This window comes from Mauremys reevesii, linkage group 12 (assembly GCF_016161935.1).
Source record: "Mauremys reevesii isolate NIE-2019 linkage group 12, ASM1616193v1, whole genome shotgun sequence".
NCBI lineage: Eukaryota > Metazoa > Chordata > Testudines > Geoemydidae > Mauremys > Mauremys reevesii.
The window spans coordinates 26,920,597-26,945,826 of record NC_052634.1 but is presented as its reverse complement, the minus strand read 5'-3'; the positions used below and the strand labels follow the sequence as shown (position 1 = coordinate 26,945,826).

At 55.1% G+C, this 25,230-nt stretch overlaps 5 non-coding genes across 5 annotated transcripts; 3 read left to right on the top strand and 2 right to left on the bottom strand.

Annotated features, from left to right (window-relative positions):
- The first annotated feature begins 7,391 nt into the window (after positions 1–7,391).
- Positions 7,392–7,465, top strand: TRNAI-AAU. Its single transcript has one exon. It is a non-coding gene; the product is annotated as a tRNA-Ile (tRNA).
- Positions 7,466–10,001: 2,536 nt separating this feature from the next.
- Positions 10,002–10,074, bottom strand: TRNAA-UGC. The gene has a single exon. It is a non-coding gene; the product is annotated as a tRNA-Ala (tRNA).
- A 112-nt stretch (positions 10,075–10,186) lies between these two features.
- TRNAI-AAU lies at positions 10,187–10,260 on the top strand. The gene has a single exon. It is a non-coding gene; the product is annotated as a tRNA-Ile (tRNA).
- A 2,721-nt stretch (positions 10,261–12,981) lies between these two features.
- On the top strand, positions 12,982–13,055 carry TRNAI-AAU. The gene has a single exon. It is a non-coding gene; the product is annotated as a tRNA-Ile (tRNA).
- A 6,060-nt stretch (positions 13,056–19,115) lies between these two features.
- TRNAK-UUU lies at positions 19,116–19,188 on the bottom strand. The gene has a single exon. It is a non-coding gene; the product is annotated as a tRNA-Lys (tRNA).
- Between the last annotated feature and the right edge of the window lie 6,042 nt (positions 19,189–25,230).

Sequence of the window (25,230 nt, the reverse complement as noted above, 5' to 3'; positions counted from 1 at the left end):
GTAGAGGTTTTCGTGGCCTTTGAGAAAGCAAGATAGAGCTTTGGAAGACCCAGCAGGGTTTGTGGCCCAGGAATTGTTCTCAGATTCCACTGAGACTTCAACTCAGATTGCAGGATTCAAAGTTCTGAGTGCTGGCCCTTACACCATGGGACCAGCAGAGCACCTGTTGATTACTGTAGACTTCCAGCAGGGAGGACTCTGTGGGCAGGGGCGGCTCTAGGCATTTTGCTGCCCCAAGCACGGCAGACAGGTTGCCTTCGGCAGCTTGCCTGCGGGAGGTCCGCCGAAGTCGCAGGACCAGCGGACCCTTCGCAGGCATGCCGCCGAAGGCAGCCTTCCTGCCGCCCTCGCGGTGACCAGCAGAGCACCCCCCGTGGCTTGCTGTCCCAAGCATGTGCTTGGTGTGCCGGGGCCTGGAGCCGCCCCTGTCTCTGGGGACAATTTTTTCTGGCAGGGAGGACTCAGTGGGAACATGCCTCTCTGGCCAGCCCTGCATTTGCTGAAAAAGTCAGCACACAGCACTTTGCTGCAGGCCCAGAGGCCTTTCTTCCTCCAGACTGTGAGGCCAGTGGACAGGTGAGGCAGTAGCACCTTCAGTCCCAGGCAGTAAAGGGCCCTTCCTGGGAAAGGCCATGTCCTGAAAAGGAAAAACTAAAGTCAAGGAGAGTCCTTCTAAAACTCTTTGGGTATGTCACAGGGGGAAAGTGTTTCTTTGCCTCACCAGGGACTTGAACCCTGGATCCTCAAATTAGAAGGCTGATGCGCTGCCAACTGAGCTAGCCAGGCTCACATTCTACAAAAAGCAAATTTTGTACAGAAGAGAAACTAGTCAAGAAAAATGAGGGCAGGAAACTATACAGAAAATCTGCTACTCTCGCTCTCTTAGCAGTCCTAGCCCCGCCTGCTCCTCCATCTGGTGCCCTGAGGCCGTATTCTTTTTTTTGTTAAATATCAAATCCAGGAGAAAACACAGTTATACAAAGCAAAATGAAATCACAAACAGAAATGTCATTGGAAATACAGAAATAAAAAAGGAAAATGCAATTCCCATCACTTTATCATATCTGGGCCATTCCTGTATCGAGAGCACCCGCGAAGGTCCCTGTGTGCTTACGAGAAACGTGAAGGAACTCATACCACAGCCTGAACATGCAACTCAACTGCTCCCAGGTGCCACAGTAAAACCCTTTCCCTGTTGTGAAGTTGCACTCCATAGGATTTTATTAAAGTATGCTAATGAGTGTGAATATAAAGTGACTGGACTATGCTTCATGCAAAAGGTCTCTTGTAAGGTATCATTACAAAGCTTATAATCTACTGTGTGTATTCATCCTATTGTATGAACCGATCATTCTTGGATCTGAAACTAGAAATATGAACTATAACTCTGAGGTCCTGTTGTAATGATGCAAAGTGTGGGCCATTAATAGTGGTTTGGACTCTTGATGGCTCCCATTAACCAGGACAATTGACTGGAGATGGCTCTGTCCTGCACCATCTGTGAGTCAGGCCAGGAAGAATGAAGGCTTGGGGGGGGGGGGGGTCTCACGGGACATGTGACCATGTCACCTGGTACAGGAATCCATCTTAAACCTGGGGCTCTTCCCCAGGAGAGAGACAAAAGATTCCTGCCTTGTACCAAAGCTCTATAAGAGGGTGGAACTGAACAAACATGCTGCAGTCATGAGACATCCCCTAGCTACCACCTGAGCTGGAACAAGGGCTATAGCAGGTGAAAAGATTGGGCCCAGACAAGAAATAAGTCTAGTCTTTGCAGATGGGACCTTTTCCTCCAGTGCTGGAGGATTTGCCCTTCTCATCTACCCTTGTCCCAAGCAGCACAGCAGGTAGGAATCTTAAATGTGCAGAGGAGACTTAGGAGCAGAAACCCCCCCAGACCTTCCATGCAGTTGGCACTTGCCCCTCACTGAGCAGGATTGAAACTCCTGCAGGGCAGGAGCAAAGCAGCAGGGTGAAAAGAACCTGGAGATGCTAGGATTGAACCCAGGACCTCTGGGCATATGCTCTACCACTGAGCTACATCCCCAGATGGGCCATTTGTGCTATAGGTTACATTCAGAGCCCTCCTGTTTCCAGAGCACCTAGTGGCCTAAAAGCAGCATGGGGGACACATTCCCTGCTCTGAGGCCAAATCTGCTGTCCTGGAAGTTGCTGGTTCTTAGGGGTCACTCTGCTGCAAGGCCAGATTCGATGTGTGGGGCAGAGAGAGTGGGTGCCCTGGGCTCAGGGTGCAGAGATACACTCAGCCCTCTCCCCTGCATTGGGTGGGGGGTGCTGCCACCCCCTCCTGGAATGTAATGGGAGGGGAGGGGCGCTGTGAGTCGCTCAACAGCTGACCCCGGTGGCAGAAGTGCTGTGGGGAGCTCCAGGTGTTTCTAGGGTCTGCTCTTTCCACCTGCCTGTAAAGTCCAGCTTTCCCCAGCACATTCACTGCGGTGCAATTGGGTCACTGTTTCCATGGCTGAACAGCAAAGAATCACTCCCAGTTTCCCTTCTATCTGCGGCAGGATTAGCCTTGTCAGTGATTAATGAGGTGGATCTTTGTTGTAGATTGTTATTCATTCCCCACCTTGACAATTCACACAGTCCCTTTCCCATGGAGATTCCCAGCACCTCAGTGATCCTCGTAGCAGGAGTTGGGGCCTGAGATTTTCAGGGTTCTTCCCCCTCCAGCTGGAGTGAACTCAGCTTTTCCCCCATCCCAGACAATCCATGAAATAACAACAGGGGCATAAAGAAATGGGGAGGGAACATCTCACAGCCAGGGCTGGATGTGCCCAGGGCCCACTGCTTGTCCATTGTTTCCCTGGAATTTGGCCTCCTGCTTTGCACAAGGGACAGCTCAGCTCAGCATCAATTAGGTGACTCTGGGAAGTTCGGGGTCCCCGGGCTCCCAAAGGAGGGGGAAGCAAGTCACCCCTGGAGCAGATTAAAGCTGCAGAATGACAGTGGGGTTGCTGCCCCTGTGAACAGCTGCTGTAGCACCGCCTGGGCAGGACAGGGAGAGCCAGTTATACCCCCCCAGCCTGTATCGGGGGCTGGGAGCACTCACACCCTGGGGACCCACCCACCAGAGATCTACAGGGGGGGAGAGTGGCACCCACACACCCAGGATCTTGTCGGGGGGGACAAGGGCATCCACACTCCGGGATCCTCTGCAGAGGGACGGACACCCACACACCCAGGATTCTGTATGGGGGGCAGAGGTACCCGGACACCTGGATGGGGGATGGGGGCACCAAAACATCCGGGATCTTACCTGGGAGGACAGCGGCGCCTGCAGCTCGACATGAGAGGGGGGCAGGGGGAGCAGGAGCATTTCCCAGTTCCAGGCTGTCCCCGTCTGGCCAAGGCACAGAGCTCACAAGCAGAGTTTAAAGCTCCAGCTGCCAGGCTATAACACAAGCTGGGCCCTGTGGCTGGTGCCTGTGATCCCAGCCCCTGGGGAGGCTGAGGCTGGTGGATCGCTTGAGCTCAGGGGTTCTGGGCTGCAGGGGGCTGTGCTGATCGGGTGTCCGCGCGAAGTTCAGCATCAATACGGTGATCCCGGAGAAGCTTGGGGTCCCCAGGTTGTCTAAGGAGGGGTGAACCGGCCAAGGTCAGAAATGGAGCAGGTCAAAACTCCCATGCTGATCGGTAGTGGGATCACGCCTGTGAATAGCCCCTGCAGCGTAGCCTGGGCAAGACAGTGAGACACGGTCTCTTTTTATACAGACACCCCCCGCAGAGCCTGGATGGGGGGATGGGAGCACCCACATGCTGGGGATTCTGAGGTGGGGGGAGGGACGCCCCCCTGCCACACGGATCTTGAAAAGAGGAACAGCGACACCCACACACCACAGAGCCTGGATGGGGGCAGGGGAACCACACACGGGAGCTAGTTCACGGGGTGGGGGACACACCCGTATGCTCCATTGCACCATTCTCAATGAGAAGAACGGGGGCATCCACACAACACGGATCCTTAACGGGCGGGGGGACACCCACACACTCCACTATTAACCAGGAGGGACAGGGGCACCAGACACCCCCAGTAGCATGGAGAACCCCCACATCCACCGGATCTCTAATGGGGGGTAAAACAGAGGGGATTATAATGGGGCCCAGCGCACCCACACACCGGGGATTGTTAAGGGTTGAAGGGACAGGGACACCCACACACACTGAGATCACATCCTTGGAGGAACGCAAACCCTCCACAGAAGGACCTGGTCTGTTCCATGATGGCAGCCCAGCCTGGGTGAGTCAAAGTCTCTTTTTATACAGCCATGCCCCAGAGATCCTGACTAGCGGGAGAGAGACACCCACCCACCAGAGATCCTTAATGGTCTAGGGTGCACCCACACACCAGGGATTCTTAGGGGTGGGACGAATGGAGACAGCCAGACACACTGAGATCACCTCCTCCAAGGAGCCTGGGCCAGACAGGGAGACACAGTCCCCCTTTACAGATCTGCCACACAACCTTCCTCCCACTCCCTCTACACAATGTTCTTATTTGGAGGTGAAGCCAGGGAAACCACATGGAGGATTCTTATCTGGGGAACTGGGGGGACCCACTTACCACCAGAGATTCTTAAGGGCAGGAGGAACAGGGACTCCCACCTCTGTGGCATGGGGGTGGGTCACCTGCTGGGATCATCTGGGCATATTTCACCTCCTCAGTTCCCTGCCATTGCCTTGGGGGCCCCTTGTTCGCTGCCTCTGGCACCCAGTTTAGCCTCCTTCCTGAGGGCTGAAACGCTTTGATCTATCTAAGGTCTGTGGGATCAATACGTGTCATGGTGTAATTCTGTGTTATTCGGGGGTCAGACTAGCTGAGCTAATGGCCCCTTCTGCCCTTAAATGCCATGAAAACATTTCCCTGGTTTCTCCTTGCGCCTGACAGACACCACGGTGAGGGGCCGAAGAGAAGATCCTGGACACAGCGCTCTGGCTCTTACGTTACTTGGGGACGTCAGCGCTTTCCTAGCAAAGCTGCTGCTAAAGCGCTGGATTTGGGGAACGGTTCGGCTCCGATTCAGAGATCTGCCTGAGCGGTGTGAACCTGCCACGAGGAGTGGGAAACGCAACCAGCAACGGGAGGCGTTGGCTGAGCTCCGGGCTGCCCCCGTGTGGCCAAAGCTTAGAACTGAGCAGCGGAGTTTAAAGCTGGCGCTGGGAGCTACCTGAACACGCAGGGCATGAAGGCTCCTGCGTGTAACGCTTGTTGGGTGGGCAGCTGAGCGTAGCTGATTGCCGGAGTTCAGGGCTGCACCCCGGGGTGCTGAGCAGGTGTCTGTGTTCAGATTGGCCTCGCTATGATGGTTTCTGGGAAGTTTGGGGCCGCCAGTCTCCCTAAAGAGAGGGGAACCAGGCCAGAAAAGGAGACATTCAAAACTCTGGTACGAATTGCCAGTGGGACTGACCCTCTGAAGAGCCGCTGCAGCCCCGCCAGGGAGAGCCGGTCTCTCTTTGTGCAGCCCCCTCCATTCCTCAGGACAAAGGTTGTACTCAAAGATCTGTGCCCCATGTTTTTACCTCCGTGTGAAGCGCGCAGAGCAAATAACCCTCAGCGCCTCAGCTCAGTTCCAGGCTCCACTTCCACTCGCTCAGGCAAGATGGTGCAGAGCAGGGCCGGCTTTAGGCCTATTCCACCAATTCCTCCGAATCGGGCCCCGCACCTAAGAGGGCCCCACGTCCAATGAGAATCCCTTCCCTGGCTAGAGGCGCCTTTTTAAATTTTACTCACCTGGCGGCGCTCTGGTTCTTCGGCGGCACTTCGGCGGCGGGTCCTTCAGTGCCGCCAAAGACCTGGAGTGAGTGAAGGATCTGCCGCCGAAGACTCAGAGCACCACCCGGTGAGTACAAGCCCGCGCTTCCTAAAGCCGGCCCTGGTGCAGAGGAGCCCCTGGGTGGCTGTGGGCCTGGGGAGGATGGCTTTTGATTTTTCGGCCTGACCGCTACGGGCAGCAAGGCCAAAAGTCAGATGGCCGGCTCTCCCGTCCACCACGCTCATCAGGAGCCCTTAGTCGACAGGCTCGGAGAATGCGGGCGGCGTCCCCCACTACCTCTCGCATGCAAAGCGAGCGCTCTGCCGCTTGAGCTAATTCCCCGCAGCTGGCCTGACTCTCAGGCACCGGGCAAAAAAAGGCAAGGGCTCTGTGGCCTTAAGCAGAACACAGCCTGAAATGGGGGGGTGGAGGGGGGGGCGCTACCCAGAGCTGGGGAAGGGGATCCGAGTCCCAGCCACGCTCCTCAGCACAAACACCAACGCTCCCTCCCTGGAGTGTGTCTGGGCTGAGAGTTAGCCCCTGAAACAAGCACCAAACTTCAGAAGACAACGCAGGGATAGATCACTTGACGATTGCCTGCTCTGGCCATTGCCTCTGAAGCGCCTGGCATCGGTTACTGTCAGAAGACGGGATAGTGGCCTAGATGGACCATCGGTCTCACCCAGGAGGGCCGTTCTTATCTTCACCACTTTCCTCTAACCCAAGCAAAGCCAGGAGCAGGCCCAGCTCAGCAACTCTGGCAGGCTCCATGGCCCCTGGCGCAGCATACAGCAAAACGACCCTGCCTCCGCCAGGATAGACAGCCACCGACTCCCTCTTCCAGACCAACGCAGCCCTTCCCCGCTTTGGCTGTCTCCAAGCTGTCTGCGTGCTCTGCTCTGCTCCACGGCTGCCATGCTGCCTGAGATCAGGAGGCTGCGAGGTCTCACGGTCTCAGCTGAGCTGGTATCGCGTGCCACCCCGCCCATCTCCTCATTCCCTTCATGGACCCCTGGGATGTGAGTAATTCTGTATTTGAGTGGCTCTCCCTCCCGGCCAATGAGTTTGGCGTAGACTAGCAGGGAGGGAGGAGGAAAGGGATTGTGCTCAAGTGAGAGCTCAGAAAGAAAGGTGCAAGTCCCCCACTAGAGCCCAGCACAGCAGAGTACAGCAGGCTGGAGAATGTGTGTATGGGTCTGACTACTTCTCCCATGCTCTTCCATTTGAGCTAACTTCCCCCAGCTGTCGCCAGCCTCCCAGTGAGTGCAAGGGGGAGAAGGGCCGGGGAGGAAGAGCTCTGTGCTCCGCAAGGGCTGGCTTTTTGGGAGGCCAAGCGGGGAGAGGGATGGAGGCCACTGGAGAAGCTGAGCCGGCTGACTGTCCATGGCTTCTAAAGGAAGGGCAAGAGAAGGTCCCGTGGCTGCCTTGCCGCTGGAGAATGCAGGCATTAATCCCGCTGCCTCTCGCATGCGAAGCGAGCGCTCTACCACTTGAGATAATTCCCCTACCTTGGCAGATGGTGTCTTGATCCATCCATTCGAAAACGGAGGCCACATCGTTCCCCGCGCCAGCCGGTGACTTCTTCCAAAAGGGCCAGGCAAGTGTGGGCTTCCCGTAGGCCGGCTAGCTCAGCTGGTTAGAGCGTGGTGTTAATATTGCCAAGGTCATGGGTTCAAGCCCCATGCTGGCCACTGCGGGAGGGAGAGGGTGACTTCTGCTCTTTTGGCTGACTGCTAGGGGTGGCAGAGGCCAAAACCAGGTGGGCCGGGAGTGGGTAAGAGCCCTGCTGGGCACCGGGCAGGACGAGGCTCCGGACACCTCCTTGGTCTCCCCTCCCTGGGCTCCTCGCTCCACCTGCTGCCTGAAAGGAACTTGGGCCCAGGGAGGAGACGGGTGAGCCAGGCCGGCTGCCTTCCAGGCTCATAGGAGGCCAGGCTTGAGCTGCCCGCCCACGAAGCCAAAATCGCAGGCCTGCTGGCTCGCCCCCATTGTCCACAGAGGGTTGACCTGATGGCCCGAATTCTTGCCGGCCGACAGCTCCACCCAAATGGACCCGATGCCGGATCACGCTCCCCAGCCCAAGCCACAGAGGAAGGCTTAATACTCGGCACCCCAACCTAGGGGAGAGGCTTCACACTCCGCCGGCGCAGGGTGACCTTTGGGACTTCCCTGGACACCATCCTCCCACCGCCCACAACCAGACCCCCAAGCCCACACTCGAGCCCACACCTCCGACAGGAAGGAGCAGGAGGACCACTCCTTCCAGGGGCACCACCACTCCAAGTCAGCTTCACTTGCTTTCTCTTCTACCCCTTTCCTCCCAAGTTATGCGCCCCTCACGGGAGCCGGCCGTGGGAAGACGCAGGCACGGCACTCTGACTGGCGGAAGCCAAACGCCCCACACCGAGAGTTTTGCACGGGCTCTTGAGGCACTGGAGGAACCCCATGCAGACGCACTGACGGAGCTTAGCTTTACGGCCAAGGGCCCTACCTGTGCAGAAAGCCAACTTGCTTGTGAAAAAGACTCCTCCTTCGGCTCCCCTTCCAAACTTCCAAATGCCTCCAAATGGGAAAACACACACACTGAAACACCCAAACGGTCCTAACGCTGGGTCCAGGCGAAAAAGAAAAGCAAGGAAAAGATTTCTAAATGGCCACCCTGCCAGAGTCGTACAGCTCCGCAAGTGAAACCCGTGGGAGGGACATTACACAGAAAAGGGGAATGGAAAGCTGCCCAAATTGAGATGCTGTGGAAAGCTACAGCCCCATCGCTACTCCTACTCTGCACACTTCTTGCAACAGCTGATGAACGGCCAGGTGCTTTTCGCATCCAAGCCCACACCAGGGGAAGACCTTGAGAAGCTTCCCGTGGCTTGCCTGGTTCAGCTGGTCAGAGTGCGGCACTCGTGCAGGCAAGATGGTGCAGAGGAGCCCCTTGGTGGCTGTGGGCCTGGGGAGGGTGGCTTTTGATTTTTCGGCCTGACCGCTACGGGCAGCAAGGCCAAAAGTCAGATGGCCGGCTCTCCCGTCCACCACGCTCATCAGGAGCCCTTAGTCGACAGGCTCGGAGAATGCGGGCGGCGTCCTTCACTACCTCTCGCATGCAAAGCGAGCGCTCTGCCGCTTGAGCTAATTCCCCGCAGCTGGCCTGACTCTCAGGCATCGGGCAAAAAAAGGCAAGGGCTCTGTGGCATTAAGCAGAACACAGCCTGAAATGGGGAGCGGGGGCGCTACCCAGAGCTGGGGAAGGGGGTCCGAGTCCCAGCCACGCTCCTCGGCACAAACACCAACGCTCCCTCCCTGGAGTGTGTCTGGGCTGAGAGTTAGCCCCTGATACAAGCACCAAACTTCAGAAGACAATGCAGGGATAGATCACTTGACGATTGCCTGCTCTGGCCATTGCCTCTGAAGCGCCTGGCATCGGTTACTGTCAGAAGACGGGATAGTGGCCTAGATGGACCATCGGTCTCACCCAGGAGGGCCGTTCTTATCTTCACCACTTTCCTCTAACCCAAGCAAAGCCAGGAGCAGGCCCAGCTCAGCAACTCTAGCAGACTCCCTGGCCCCTGGCCCAGCATACAGCAAAACGACCCTGCCTCCGCCAGGATAGACAGCCACCGACTCCCTCTTCCAGACCAACACAGCCCTTCCCCGCTTTGGCTGTCTCCAAGCTTTCTGCGTGCTCTGCTCTGCTCTGCTCCACGGCTGCCATGCTGCCTGAGATCAGGAGGCTGCGAGGTCTCACGGTCTCAGCTGAGCTGGTATCGCGTGCCACCCCGCCCATCTCCTCATTCCCTTCATGGACCCCTGGGATGTGAGTAATTCTGTATTTGAGTGGCTCTCCCTCCTGGCCAATGAGTTTGGCGTAGACTAGCAGGGAGGGAGGAGGAAAGGGATTGTGCTCCAGTGAGAGCTCAGAAAGAAAGGTGCAGGTCCCCCACTAGAGCCCAGCCCAGCAGAGCACAGCAGGCTGGAGAATGTGTGTATGGGTCTGACTACTTCTCCCATGCTCTTCCATTTGAGCTAACTTCCCCCAGCTGTCTCCAGCCTACCAGTCAGCGCAAGGGGGAGAAGGGCCGGGGAGGAAGAGCTTTGTGCTTCGCAAGGGCTGGCTTTTTGGGAGGCCAAGCGGGGAGAGGGATGGAGGCCACTGGAGGAGCTGAGCCGGCTGACTGTCCATGGCTTCTAAAAGAAGGGCAAGAGAAGGTCCCGTGGCTGCCTTGCCGCTGGAGAATGCGGGCATTGATCCCGCTGCCTCTCGCGTGCAAAGCGAGCGCTCTACCACTTGAGCTAATTCCCCTACCTTGGCAGATGGTGTCTTGATCCATCCATTCGATAACGGAGGCCACATCATTCCCCGCGCCAGCCGGTGACTCCTTCCAAAAGGGTCAGGCAAGGGAGGGCTTCCCGTAGGCTGGCTAGCTCAGCTGGTTAGAGCGTGGTGCTAATAACGCCAAGGTCATGGGTTCAAGCCCCATGCTGGCCACTGCAGGAGGGAGAGGGTGACTTCTGCTCTTTTGGCTGACTGCTAGGGGTGGCAGAGGCCAAAACCAGGTGGGCCGGGAGCGGGCAAGAGCCCTGCTGGGCACCAGGCAGGACGAGGCTCCGGACACCTCCTTGGTCTCCCCTCCCTGGGCTCCTCGCTCCACCTGCTGCCTGAAAGGAACTTGGGCCCGGGGAGGAGACGGGTGAGCCCGGCCGGCTGCCTTCCATGCTCATAGGAGGCCAGGCTTGAGCTGCCCGCCCACGAAGCCAAAATCACAGGCCTGCCGGCTCGCCCCCATTGTCCACAGAGGGTTGACCTGATGGCCCGAATTCTTGCCGGCCGACAGCTCCACCCAAATGGACCCGATGCCGGATCACACTCCCCAGCCCAAGCCACAGAGGAAGGCTTAATACTCGGCACCCCAACCTAGGGGAGAGGCTTCACACTCCGCCGGCGCAGGGTGACCTTTGGGACTTCCCTGGACACCATCCTCCCACCGCCCACAACCAGACCCCCAAGCCCACACTCGAGCCCACACCTCCAACAGGAAGGAGCAGGAGGATCACTCCTTCCAGGGGCACCACCACTCCAAGTCAGCTTCACTTGCTTTCTCTTCTACCCCTTTCCTCCCAAGTTATGCGCCCCTCACGGGAGCCGGCCGTGGGAAGACGCAGGCACGGCACTCTGACTGGCGGAAGCCAAACGCCCCACACCGAGAGTTTTGCACGGGCTCTTGAGGCACTGGAGGAACCCCATGCAGACGCACTGACGGAGCTAAGCTTTACGGCCAAGGGCCCTACCTGTGCAGAAAGCCAACTTGCTTGTGAAAAAGACTCCTCCTTCGGCTCCCCTTCCAAACTTCCAAATGCCTCCAAATGGGAAAACACACACACTGAAACACCCAAACGGTCCTAACGCTGGGGCCAGGCGAAAAAGAAAAGCAAGGAAAAGATTTCTAAATGGCCACCCTGCCAGAGTCGTACAGCTCCGCAAGTGAAACCCATGGGAGGGACATTACACAGAAAAGGGGAATGGAAAGCTGCCCAAATTGAGATGCTGTGGAAAGCTACAGCCCCATCGCTACTCCTACTCTGCACACTTCTTGCAACAGCTGATGAGCGGCCAGGTGCTTTTCGCATCCAAGCCCACACCAGGGGAAGACCTTGAGAAGCTTCCCGTGGCTTGCCTGGTTCAGCTGGTCAGAGTGCGGCACTCGTGCAGGCAAGATGGTGCAGAGGAGCCCCTTGGTGGCTGTAGGCCTGGGGAGGGTGGCTTTGGATTTTTCGGCCTGACCGCTACGGGCAGCAAGGCCAAAAGTCAGATGGCCGGCTCTCCCGTCCACCACGCTCATCAGGAGCCCTTAGTCGACAGGCTCGGAGAATGCGGGCGGCGTCCTTCACTACCTCTCGCATGCAAAGCGAGCGCTCTGCCGCTTGAGCTAATTCCCCGCAGCTGGCCTGACTCTCAGGCATCGGGCAAAAAAAGGCAAGGGCTCTGTGGCATTAAGCAGAACACAGCCTGAAATGGGGAGCGGGGGCGCTACCCAGAGCTGGGGAAGGGGGTCCGAGTCCCAGCCACGCTCCTCGGCACAAACACCAACGCTCCCTCCCTGGAGTGTGTCTGGGCTGAGAGTTAGCCCCTGATACAAGCACCAAACTTCAGAAGACAACGCAGGGATAGATCACTTGACGATTGCCTGCTCTGGCCATTGCCTCTGAAGCGCCTGGCATCGGTTACTGTCAGAAGACGGGATAGTGGCCTAGATGGACCATCGGTCTCACACAGGAGGGCCGTTCTTATCTTCACCACTTTCCTCTAACCCAAGCAAAGCCAGGAGCAGGCCCAGCTCAGCAACTCTAGCAGACTCCCTGGCCCCTGGCCAAGCATACAGCAAAACGACCCTGCCTCCGCCAGGATAGACAGCCACCGACTCCCTCTTCCAGACCAACACAGCCCTTCCCCGCTTTGGCTGTCTCCAAGCTTTCTGCGTGCTCTGCTCTGCTCTGCTCCACGGCTGCCATGCTGCCTGAGATCAGGAGGCTGAGAGGTCTCACGGTCTCAGCTGAGCTGGTATCGCATGCCACCCCGCCCATCTCCTCATTCCCTTCATGGACCCCTGGGATGTGAGTAATTCTGTATTTGAGTGGCTCTCCCTCCCGGCCAATGAGCTTGGCGTAGACTAGCAGGGAGGGAGGAGGAAAGGGATTGTGCTCCAGTGAGAGCTCAGAAAGAAAGGTGCAGGTCCCCCACTAGAGCCCAGCCCAGCAGAGCACAGCAGGCTGGTTAATGTGTGTATGGGTCTGACTACTTCTCCCATGCTCTTCCATTTGAGCTAACTTCCCCCAGCTGTCTCCAGCCTACCAGTCAGCGCAAGGGGGAGAAGGGCCGGGGAGGAAGAGCTTTGTGCTCCGCAAGGGCTGGCTTTTTGGGAGGCCAAGCGGGGAGAGGGATGGAGGCCACTGGAGGAGCTGAGCCGGCTGACTGTCCATGGCTTCTAAAAGAAGGGCAAGAGAAGATCCTGCAGCTGCCTTGCCGCTGGAGAATGCAGGCATAGATCCCACTGCCTTTTGCATGCGAAGCGAGCGCTCTACCACTTGAGCTAATTCCCCTACCTTGGCAGAGGGTGTCTTGATCCATCCATTCGATAACGGAGGCCACATCATTCCCCGCGCCAGCCGGTGACTCCTTCCAAAAGGGTCAGGCAAGGAAGGGCTTCCTATAGGCAGGCTAGCTCAGCTGGTTAGAGCGTGGTGCTAATAATGCCAACGTCATGGGTTCAAGCCCCATGCTGGCCACTGCGGGAGGGAGAGGGTGGCTTCTGGTCTTTTGGCTGACTGCTAGGGGTGGCAGAGGCCAAAACCAGGTGGGCCGGGAGTGGGCAAGAGCCCTGCTGGGCGCCGGGCAGGACGAGGCTCCGGACACCTCCTTGGTCTCCCCTCCCTGGGCTCCTCGCTCCACCTGCTGCCTGAAAGGAACTTGGGCCCGGGGAGGAAACGGGTGAGCCCGGCCGGCTGCCTTCCAGGCTCATAGGAGGCCAGGCTTGAGCTGCCCGCCCAGCGAAGCCAAAATCACAGGCCTGCCGGCTCGCCCCCATTGTCCACAGAGCGTTGACCTGATGGCCCGAATTCTTGCCGGCCGCCAGCTCCACCCAAATGTACCCGACACGGGATCACGCTCCCCAGCCCAAGCCACAGAGGAAGGCTTAACACTCGGCACCCCAACCTAGGGGAGAGGCTTCACACTCCGCCGGCGCAGGGTGACCTTTGGGACTTCCCTGGACACCATCCTCCCACCGCCCACAGCCAGACCCCCCAAGCCCACACTCGAGCCCACCCCTCCAACAGGAAGGAGCAGGAGGACCACTCCACCCAGGGGCACCACCACTCGAAGTCAGCTTCACTTGCTTTCTCTTCTACCCCTTTCCTCCCAAGTTATGTGCGCCTCACGGGAGCCGGCCCTGGGAAGACGCAGGCACCACACTCTGACTGGCGCAAGCCAAACGCCCCACACCGAGAGTTTAGCATGGGCTCTTGAGGCACTGGAGGAACCCCATGCAGACGCACTGACGGAGCTGAGCTTTACGGCCAAGGGCCCTACCTGTGCAGAAAGCCAACTTGCTTGTGAAAAAGACTCCTCTTTCGACTCCCCTTCCAAACTTCCAAATGCCTCCAAATGGGAAAACACACACACTGAAACACCCAAACGGTCCTAACGCTGGGGCCAGGCGAAAAAGAAAAGCAAGGAAAAGATTTCTAAATGGCCACCCTGCCAGAGTCGTACAGCTCCGCAAGTGAAACCCATGGGAGGGACATTACACAGAAAAGGGGAATGGAAAACTGCCCAAATTGAGATGCTGTGGAAAGCTACAGGCCCCATCGCTACTCCTACTCTGCACACTTCTTGCAACAGCTGATTAACGGCCAGGTGCTTTTCGCATCCAAGCCCACACCAGGGGAAGACCTTGAGAAGCTTCCCGTGGCTTGCCTGGTTCAGCTGGTCAGAGTGCAGCACTCGTGGAGGCCATGGGCACCAACTTATATGGGCTCCTGGGGCTAAAGCCCCAGGAATATGCACAGTCAGGGGTTCTGCTCCACCAATATTTGGAGCTAGGTTTCTCCCCTGCTTGGAGCGCCCCCCCCCCGCCTCTCATTTCCCCGCGCCGCCGCCGCCAGGGCTGGAGCTTCCCCCCACTCCCCGCCCTGGAGCTTCCCTGCCTGAACGTGAAGAGTGCGCAGCGCGCGTCTCTCTCCCTTGCTGCTGCTGCTGCCACCGCCTAAGGGCTACAGCATAACAGCAGTGCAAGCTGCTGGTGCTGTAGCACCTCAGGAGCGGGAGGGGAGTGGAGGGGGCCGTGCCGTGCTTGGCAGCCCTCCCCTCCCCTGCCCCTACCTGGAGGAGACGCGAAGGGGACTTCTGGCCAGGAGACGGACATCACTCACCTTAGCAGCTGCTGGGGCTTCCGTGAGTGTTTGACCCTATGATTCCCCCCCTGCCCCAGCCCCAGCCCCAGCCCCCACTCCTGCCCCAACGCTGGGGAAGGGGGGGCAGCCCCATCCCCTCCCACCGTCCCCCAGTGAGGCTGTGGTGAGGGGCAGCAGGCTGCAGCAGGGGTCAGGGAGGCAGGAAGCCACATGTGAAGGCAGTGCCCCTCCCCACCACAGGGAGATGGGGAGGGGTTCATAGGCCTACCTGAGCAGCTGGGGCTTGGGTGTATTTTGTGACAACTTGCTCTCCTGTCCCCAGCCACCACCCTGCAGCCCCCCCCACTCCTGCCCCACGCTGGGGACGGGAAAGCCCCATCCCCTACCCCCAGTGAGGCACTGCAGGCTGCACAGGGGAGGCAGGAAGCCACATGGGAAGGCAATGCCCCCTCCCCCAGCACCCACCAACCCACCCGCCACAGGGGGGATGGGAGAGGGAGGCTTCCTAGATCTAAGCAGCTGGGGCTTGGGTGAATTTTATGACACCCTGCCAAAGCCCTGCACCTGGCTCCAGAGAATTAAGTCTCACATCTCACTGGGAACTCGACTTCTTGTGCCCAGAGAGTCTCGGCCCCCCTCAGTAGCTGACCTGAGAAACACAGTGTCTGCAAAAGCAGCAAAGAGTCGTGTGGCACCTTATAGACTAACAGACGTATTGGAGCATGAGCTTTCGTGGGTGAATCCCCACTTCGTCGGATGCGTCAGTGTCGGCCTTTTCCAAAGAAGTGCCTGGAGGGCCTTTTTCTATGTGGCCTAATGGATAAGGCGTCTGACTTCGGATCAGGCGATTGAGGGTTCGAGTCCCTTCGTGGTTGTGCTTGTGCAGTTTTACCTTTGGGCTGAAAGTCCTGCTCCCTTCAGGGCTGGAACCTCTTCTTGGCCGCTCAGGCCAATGCTCTGGCTTCAGCTAGAGCCCCAGGAAGGAGTTGCGGGTTGGGTGTCACAAAGGCTGGGGCATGAGCCCCAGGTGCTTCCAGTCTCGCCTTTGCCCTTCCTCACTTGCCAAAGAAAATGGGCGGCTGCCCGGGCTAGCGTGTGGAGCAGTTTCCCTCTTCCAAATGTGCACCTGTCCCTGTGCTTGAGGGGGTTTGCTACATGAAGCCTGGGTGTTTCTCTGCTTCTCGCCAGCTGGGGAAAAATCTCCTGTCCCACTGCCAAAGTGAGCATGGAGAGTGGGAACAGTAAGAGGCCCCACCAGGGGGGCTGGCCCTGCTTTCCTACCGTCTTCGATAATGGCCACAGAGCATCAGCAGCCTCCCCACATGCTGGTCTGCGGGTGGCCTTCAGTGGGTGTTTGGCCTGGCAGGGAGCAGCCTGGCTGGGTGTTTTTGTGCCTGTCTGAAGGCCACACATAGGCATGGTCCTGCCCTCCTCTTGCCCTGCCCTCGGCTGCTCTGTGGCTTTTAAGCCTTCCCTTGGAGCCGTCAGCACCAGCCGCCTCTGCTCTAGGTGCCCAGAGGAGGAGAGGTGCTGGGCTCTGTGACGAAGTGGGGGATTTTCTTAGGGTTTTCTGTGTTTTCCAGTGGTTTGCATGCACAGGGAGTGGGACTCAGTGTCCCCAGGTGTTACTGGTTTAACGAGGTGAGGGGAGAGGGAGTTTGTTGTTACAGAGGACCGGAGAGGGACTTGGGACCCCGGCTGATGGCCTGGAGGATGGAGACCCCAGCGACTGGTGACCTGGTGACCTGGTGACCCAGCTCAGGAGTCACAGCCAGTTCTGGCCAGTGAGAGGACAATGGGCTGCAGAGAGAGGACCCCGTGACCAACCTATTCCAGCCAGAGGAGGGCAGAGAGGGGAGGAGGCCCAGGCAACCCTGTTTACCTGGAGAAAAGACAATGGACAGAGGCGGGGCCTGGGGCCGGGGATATCGGAGGCCCAGCTGAGAAGCGGGGGGGCTCGGGGCTGGCGAGGGGAAGCAGGCAGAGCCCATCTGGCTGCAGGGGGCTGGGATGTGCTGTGCTGAGGGAGGCCAGGCCTGAGGCCCTGAGAGTTTCCTGTGCTGTGTTCAACTCTCAATAAACCCTCCTGTTTTACACTGGCTGAGAGTCACTCCGGTCTAGAGAACAGGGGGCATCAACCCCTTCGGGGATGAGGAGGCCCAGGGGGTCCAGAGCGCGTGGACTCCCTGAGGGGGCCCACGGCGAGAGACAGACGTGCTAAGGCTCAGAGAGGTGCGGCTCCAGGTGGAGGGGCCTGACCCCGAGAGAGAGTGGACCCCTGCGAAGGGCTGTCGCACTGAAAGGGGCACCCCCCCATGGACCGCACGGGGCCAAGAGTGGGCACGATCTGTGAGTCCGTGACAGGCAGTGACATCACAAAGGCCTTTTGCAGGACCTCAGACTATTGGTCAAAGGTGGTGGGGAGGTGGTGACCTCACAGAGAGATGCTGACATCAGCCAGGCAGGACAGGGGTGAGGGGCCAGGGAAACCTCAGAGACCCCTGTGGCTTTGCTTCAGCAAGTCTCCTTCTCCAGGTCTCTCTTTGAGGACTGAGAGAGTATTCGGGTTCAGGTACGTGAGCGCCAGGAGGAACCTCTTTCGAGTTTTCTCCTTCCCTTTTAGTGATTTTACTAGAAAACAGAAGTCCCTGTTTAGAAGGTAAGAGCCTCCTCGAGGGAAGGGGTGTCATGGGGGTGTCATAGTTTGGATGCCGGTGCCCCCCCATGAAAGGAAGTTCCCGCCACCCTGCTCTGTGTTCGCAGGGCGGGAGAGAGCAGCATCCACGGCAGAGATTTGCTCCTGGCTGCCGGAGCAGAGCAGCAGGCTCAGCTGTCAGAACTTCCCAGAGCGATGAAAGGGGAGGGGCCCATGGCTCTGTAGCAGGAATGCAGGGCAGGCGAGTTCACAGAGGGCATAGTGGGATACTGGAGGAGGCCAGTTATGGTGATATAATGAAAAGCAGCGTCTACACTGACACTCTGTCACTTTAAGTTTGCTGCAAAAAGCTCATCGACGTGGTTTTATTTGGTCACCAAAACAGGGCAGTTTTGTCACCAGATGTGGCATTGCAGTGCCAACCGAGGGAGCATAGTGTGTTTTTCACACACCTGAGCAATATAATTCTGCTGAAATAACTTTGTAGTGCAGACCTGGCCAAAGATTCTCTCTCTCTCTCACACACACACACACACACACACCTGCTCCTCTGCTTTGTGGGGCCCAGGTGGGGATGCAGGGAGTCAGGTGTGAGCAGATGCTGTACCTTAGTCACAGGCAAGCACCATGGTTTAGCTGGTTAAAGTACCTGTTTTGTAAACAGGAGATGCTGGGTTTAACTCCCAGTGGTGCCTTGTTGAGATGCTTTTAGAGCACCTGGTATTGGCTACTGTCAGAAGACAAAATACAGAGCTAGGTGGACCTTTGGTCTGGCCCAGTGTGGTTTTTCTTATGGTTTAAATTACCCTCACTGGCACTGATAATAGAGTTACTGAAAGTTTGGGAGTTAAGAGCTGATAGGTCAGTGGTCCAAGCCCCTTGCAGGTGACCCCCTCCCTCTGGGACAGGGACAGGGACAGGGACAGGTCTGAGCTATCGCACCAAATGCTGATTGTGGCTGCCAGAATCTGTGGGCAGCTCATTTAGTTTGCACCCAGGGTTGAGTCCTTGATTCACACATCAAGGATAACAACCCTTTGTTTCTCCTGCCCCAATAACAAGGAGACTGGGAATCCAACACCAGCCACAAGTGATCATTTTGGCAAGCAACCCAACCTATTTCCAACATACTGTAAAATCCACATGCAGACTCATACATGAAACCTTGCAAGAAAATCTTCCTGTGGGGGTCTGAAGCACCTGCTGCTGGAGGGAAGGAGGGAGCCGTGGGTTGGGATTGAGGAGCAGCGTGAGGAGGGGGGGCCTGTGGGTTGGGATTGAGGGGCACTGGGAATAGGGGGGGCCTGTGGGTTGGGATTGAGGGGCACTGGGAATGGGAGGGGCCTGTGGGTTGGGACAGAGGAGAAGGGTGAAAAGGAGCAGGCTCTGGTTGGGAGTGAGGAGCAGTGAGCATAGGAGGGACTGAGGGTTGGGTCTGAGGGGCACTGGGAAAAGAGGGGACATGGGTTTGGGCTGAAGAGCATCTTCATTTGGGGATCCAGCAGGAAAGGGGAAGGCAGCAGGTGATTCTAATTCCTTAGGGATAGTGTGTGTGTGTGTGTGTGTGTGTCTGTGTGTGTGTGCAGGGAAGGAACATGCTCTATGCCCAGAGGCCTTTATTCCTCCAGGCTGCAAGAACAGAGGGGATGTCAAGGAGTTGTTCCTTCAATCCCACCCCACAAAGGCCCTTCTTAGGAAAGGAAAATCCTGAAGAGAAAGAGTAACACCAAAGAAGAATTCAGAAAGTCAGATTTTTACACTCATAGTGAGAAGTTTATCACCTGACCAGGGACTTGAACCCTGGACCCTCAGATTAAAAGTCTGATGCTCTGCCAACTGAGCTAGCCAGGCTCACATAAGAAAAATGCAGGTTGGTGCAGAGGTGAAGCTAGTCAAGAAAAAGCAAGCAGGAAACAATAGGGGAAACCTGCTGCTCTCTCTCTCTCTTCCCAGCCCTGGCCTGGCCTGGTATTAGTGCTGGTTAAAAAGACGGGAAAATATCGGCATCTATCAGATTTTCATAGCTGTACAAGACTCAGGCACAATACAGAGGTGCCCATCTGCAAGTGCCGAATGGTTGGATTGGCTAATGCAGCTTGTAGACGTCCAGGGCACATTGGGATATCGAGACAAGTGTCCATCACCATCATCATTTCGAAGGGATAATGATAATGATGGGAAGGTTCACAATTGACTCAGCAGTTGCATACAAAGGTGCATGTTTGGCAGTTACATTGGGAAATTCTGGCTCCTTCTCAGGCTCAGGTTGGCCACCCCGGGTTAGATGTAGAAGTTACAACATTTAAACTTGAAAGAGGGGCCAATTTCCCCATCATTTCACACCTTTACATCCAAACACGATGACTTTCTGAATGAACCCTCCTCGTTCAGCCAGAAGATCTTGGGGTGGGTGTAGGAGTCACTGGATAAAATTCTCTGGACTCTGTTCTGAATCAGGTCAGAGCAGAGGTACCTAGTGATCTAGTCTGCCTGTAAAATCTATATATCAACACCAAATATGGTGTGAAATTAATCCTCAGAAACGGCTGTTCCCCACCCAGACCCCAGCAAGGGGCTCTCCAGGGAAGGGGGCTGTTGAGGAAGGAAAGAAGAAAGATGTCCTCTCCCTGGAGGAACTGGGCTCTGCGCTTTGGACAGAAAGGAGGGGAAGCAAATGGTCACACGATGGCAGCAGAACCTAAGAAATGAAACACAACAGGCTTCTGAGCACGTTGCTTCTGAACAGTGAATGAACCTGACTCCCGTATCATGAAAAGCCAAAAAGCCGTTTCTTTCTATGCCCGGGAGAAAAGAGTTCCAATCATTCCTGCCCGTTTACTTTTGAATTATTTTACATTATAAAGAAAATTGTAACAAAATTAGTCTGAACTTGAGCTGCCTGTTATTAAAAGGTGGTTCCCCAATTCAGTTCCAACTGCTCTGCTAGAAACACCCCCAGGTCCCTGCTCACCCCAGGAATAGGAAAAAGAGAAACCCCCAGTGGGCACTGCCCTTGGCGCCAGGCTGTTGTCCTGGGGTGCGGGTGGGGACTGATTGTTTCCTGCTCAGGAGGGAGCCAGTAGAGGCCTCTGGTGCTCTGCTCCTAGCATCTGCCCGGCCCAGGCTGTCCTCTGCCTCAGCTGCTGCTCCCGGCCTGCTCTAGAGTCAAACACGCAGGGCCCCCAGGGGAACAGAGGCTGGGACAGGGCAGCAGCCTGGGCTGGGCTGGGAAGATGCTGGGAGTTCTCGTTCCCTGAGAACTGGCCCGGCTCCCTTCTCAACAGCAAACAAATCAATTCCACGTCCCCTCCCCAGAAAAACCAGCCTGGAGCCAAGGGCAGCAGGGGACGATTCCCTGCAGTTCCCACCGAGGCAGGAGAGAATCCAGGGTGTTTCTAGCAGAGCTTATGGAACTGAGGTGGGGAAACCAGCCTTTAATAACAGGCAGTTCCAGTTTAAGCTCAGTGTTTTTAACAATTTTTACAACATTAAATAACCCTTCAATCGTAGTGTCACCATCCATAAAATTGCTTCAGCCTTACAGGTTCCCAAGTGCAAAACTAAACATCTCTTCAAATCCAAGGGAGTGGAGATTAGTCAGTGTTGAGAGTCATCCCACATAAAAGAACCATGTTGTGGTACATACTGGCCCCATCATGTGGCCATCGCCTTTCCCTCCTCTCTGTTAAAACTTTTAGTATTTTGCACAGAAACCTTCTTCCCTCAGGAGAGACTTGGGAACCAGGGCTGCCAGCCAGACAAAAACTTTTAAGAGGAGGCGTAACCTGTCAAAAAATGATCTCCCCTCTTCAGTTCAGTGACAGCCTGAAATGTTACTTGTCCCGGCAGAGCTGGAGGATTGAAAGCAGATACATCAAAGCCCTGTGTAGCTAGCAGGAATGAACATAAACACTCCCTGGTATCTGAAGAGATATTTAGTTTTACCCTTGGTAAACTACAAGACTAAAGGGAAAGGCAGTGGTGCCAAATATATAGAGTGAAACACAGAACAATCGTCATGGTTATGCCCATAGTGACTGCAAAATCTTTCTATATACTTATTATTATTTTCTCTGGTGTCTAGAGATTGACCAAGAAATTTGGCTCTTGATAAAATAATCAACTACCACTGGTTAATGCAATGGACTAGAAATTGACTGGGGTCTCTCCACACAGGTTCAAATCCTGCCAGCTACAGATGTATTAGTATATTGTAATTACTGTTGTCTTAGTGCCTGAGCATCCACAGAGCCAAATCTGGTTTTGCTCTGAGGCTGTCTACACTTAAAATGCTGCTATAGCACTGTGGAGAAGACAGTTGCTACAGTGAGGGGAGGGGTTTTCCATTCCTGTAATAGCTACATTCACAGAACAATCTTTCCTTTCATTTAGCACTATCTAACCATGGCTTAGGTCAGCTTAATTATACTGGTTCTGGGGTTTTTCACACCCTGATAGACGTACTTGTTAGAGGGTTTATCCCATCACCCTCCCATTTCCTGGTCCTTCTCACGTGACCAGAGAGCAGCAATGCACGAAGCTCAAAGGTGCAAACAATTCAGTGTTTATTGGGGTAAACTTCCAGCAAGCAATGATTCCAATTTCCTTCCTCAGTGTCCCCCTTCCAAGATCTGACACCACAGAGCCTTGCCTGTGTCCCTGTTCCCCTTCGCTGTTCCTATTCCCCCCCTTAGCAAAACATAATTCTAATTCCTCTACCCCCATTCCCCCCCTTACTTCCTGATTGACTGCAGACTATATAGTAAAACTGGAGTTCTGCTTAGCTATACCTTAACCAATCATTTTACTGAAATGTAACTTACCAATCCTAACATATTATAAAATGATTATCTAACCAATTATACCCTACCACCTTAATTGGTTTACACTCAACAAATTAATTATACAACAGACAGAAAGAATCACAGCACCAGACAGAGATTATACAGACAAGCAATAGGAAAGTGGGGACTACAGTGATAGAACAACACAGAAATGAGGATTTCACGCCCCAGCTGTTGGTAAGTGAGTTGTTCCCAGACAGGATGCTATCATGGTAGAGGTTGTGGGTGCTGGTTGCTTAACTGCCTGGCCCACAGGGCAGGATTTTGAGGTTCACCATTACTGTCTCAGAATGCCAGCACCCATCTTTTGTTCACTTAAAATGCGAGCAGGGAGATTCCAACACCACAGAACTCATGGAGCTCCAGGAAACGTGTAACTTTAGGTCCGGGTGAGTGTGTCTACAAATCAGCTGTGCTGTAGAAGGTCTCTAGGAGTCGAAAGAGATGTGCCATCTCGACCTCCCTAAAGAGTTCATCAACTATTAATGAAAACTAGGGTTGATAAGTCATGTTTTTTGTAGCAGGAGGATGGTGGACTGGTCTAAAGTGCCAGTTTTAAGACTCTTTTTTCCCTATCTCTTGGGTGTTCTGGTATCTGCATAGAGATGTGGTTTCAAATCCCACTCCTGACATGACCATCTGGAGAAAATGGCCTCACTTCAATCTCCTGTGCAACAATAGAACCCCATTTGCTTAGCTTTGCTATTCCAGTAGTTGTGAGAGAAGCTCCAAACCAGGGGGAAACAGGGCCTGTTCTCTCGACCGGATCAATTTTTGTCTTCCTTCATTCCAAGCCATTTTCTCAGATACATCCGTATTTCCCACACTATTTTGTTTAATGTTCTTTGCTTTTATGAAACTTTAGAGTCATCATTTAATTGCCACACAACTGTACTTCTGAAGTAAAGTGAAACACAATATTTTTTGGATATTCTTGCAGAAGAGTTTTGCTTTCTGAACTGGAATTGAACAGGGGCTGCCCAAGGGGGACAATGCTGCTCCCTTTTCTTGGCTCATCCAAAAAACATAAGTTCTTGGTGCCCTTTGTTTCCCTGTTCTTCAAAGGCAAATCAGCTGGTGTAGCAGCTACTGAGAAAGCCTTAGAAAAGGGCCCCAAAACTGACAGCAGCTGGTTTCTGTAGTGTAGTGGTTATCACATTTGCCTAACTTGCAAAAGATCCCTGGTTTAAAACCAGGCAGAAACATTGATACTTTCCTTCCTTTGGTCTTTTATCACTCCAAGTCCTTTCTTAACTACATCCATAGCTTCTATGCTTTCTTCCTCATTATTTTTTGCCTTTCATGGAGCTTTAAATTCAAAAGGAGAGGGTTAGCCGGCATTTTGAGGGAAGGAACAGACCATCATTTGGGAGACTGCCAGCTACATAACAAATCTGAGCGTAGAAGAATCCCAACCCTTTGTCCTGCATATTCAGCTCCCAGCCAGCAGTTTTTCCCTTGCCTGTTTTTTTTTTTTTTTTTTTTTGAGCTAACCTTGAGTCCAGGGCGCACACACTCTCTCTGCCCCACACATCGAATCTGGCCCTGCTGCAAAGTGACCCCTAAGAACCAGCAACCTGCACGAGAGCATGACTGGGGGGGAAGGGTTTCCCATGAAGCTTATAAGCCACTGGATGCGTTGGAAAGAGGCCGGCTCTGAGTGTAACAGTCAGCAAAGAAGGCCTGTTTGGGGATGTGGCTCAGTGGTACAGTGCCTGCTTTGCATGTATAAGGCCCTGGGTTCGCTCCCCATGTTTGCCTTTCACCCCTGCTGCTTTGCTCAGGCCCAGCTGGCATGTGGCCCAGCCAGTCTCCCTGCACAGGTTACAGTCCTGAGCAGTGAGGGCAAAGTGCCAATTGCATGGAAGCTCTGGGGGGGTTTCTGCTCCTAAAGCACCAGGGTGACTCTAAGATTCCCATCCACTGAGCTGCTTGATGAGGAAGGACTGGAGAGAAGGGTCCCATCAGTACAGAGGGAGGGACAGGGACATGGAGGGGCAGTCAGTGCTGAGGGAGGTCAGTGATTTACACAAGACAGGGGACTCTGGTTCTGGAGGGGACAGGAGGTGAGGGCAGCTTGTTTACAATGATGCTGAATAGAAGAAAAGGCTGGAGTCAACTGAAACATGAGAGATAGAAGGAGAAGGGCAGCTCCACAGAGGGCCCTGGTGCTCATACACCCCAGTTCACAAGTACACAACATAAGAATGGCCACACTGGGTCAGATCAATGGTCCATCTAGCCTAGTATCCTGTCTTCTTACAGTGGCCGATCCTAGGTGCCCCAGGGTTCCACAGGTTGACTGCGTGTTATGTGAAGAAATATTTCCTTTTGTTTGGTTTAAACCTGCTGTCTCTTCGTTTCATTTGGTGACCCCTAGTTCTTGTGTCTAGAGGAGTAAATAACACTTCCTTGTTTACTTTCTCCAACCCAGTCATTGCTTTATAGACCTCTGTCATCTCTTTTCCAAGCTGAAAAGTCTCAGTCTTATTAATCACTCATCATATGAAAGCTGTTCCAGACCCCTAATCATTTTTGTTGCCCTTTTCTGAACCTTTTCCAATTACAATATATCTTTTATCAGGTGGGGTGACCACATCTGCAGGCAGTATTCAAGATGTGGGTGTGCCATGGATTCCTGTAGAGGCGCCCCGGCTTGTCCTAGATAGAGAGACTAGACAAACAGGGACCCAGCCCCCTACAGTGATCCATGGACAAGAACCTGGTTGTTAGTGGGGTGAAGGTTTCCTCTGGACAAAGGGAAGCTGAAATCCCTCAGGGTCCTGGAACTTAAGCAATGAAAGCTTCAAACCCTTTATAGCCGTGCGTTGAGGTGCATCAGCAGAAGGTTGGGCTGGAGCAGGGGTCAGCAACCGATGGCACACGTGCCAAAGATGGCACGCGAGCCAACTTTTAATGGCACGCTGGGGCCTGCCGGGACTCCAGTGTGCCATTCAAAATCCTGCCAGCACAGCAACTTGCCGGCCCCTCCCCTGCCTTCCCCTGGAGGCCTGCCACCACGCACACAGCGCTCTGGGGGCCGGGGCTC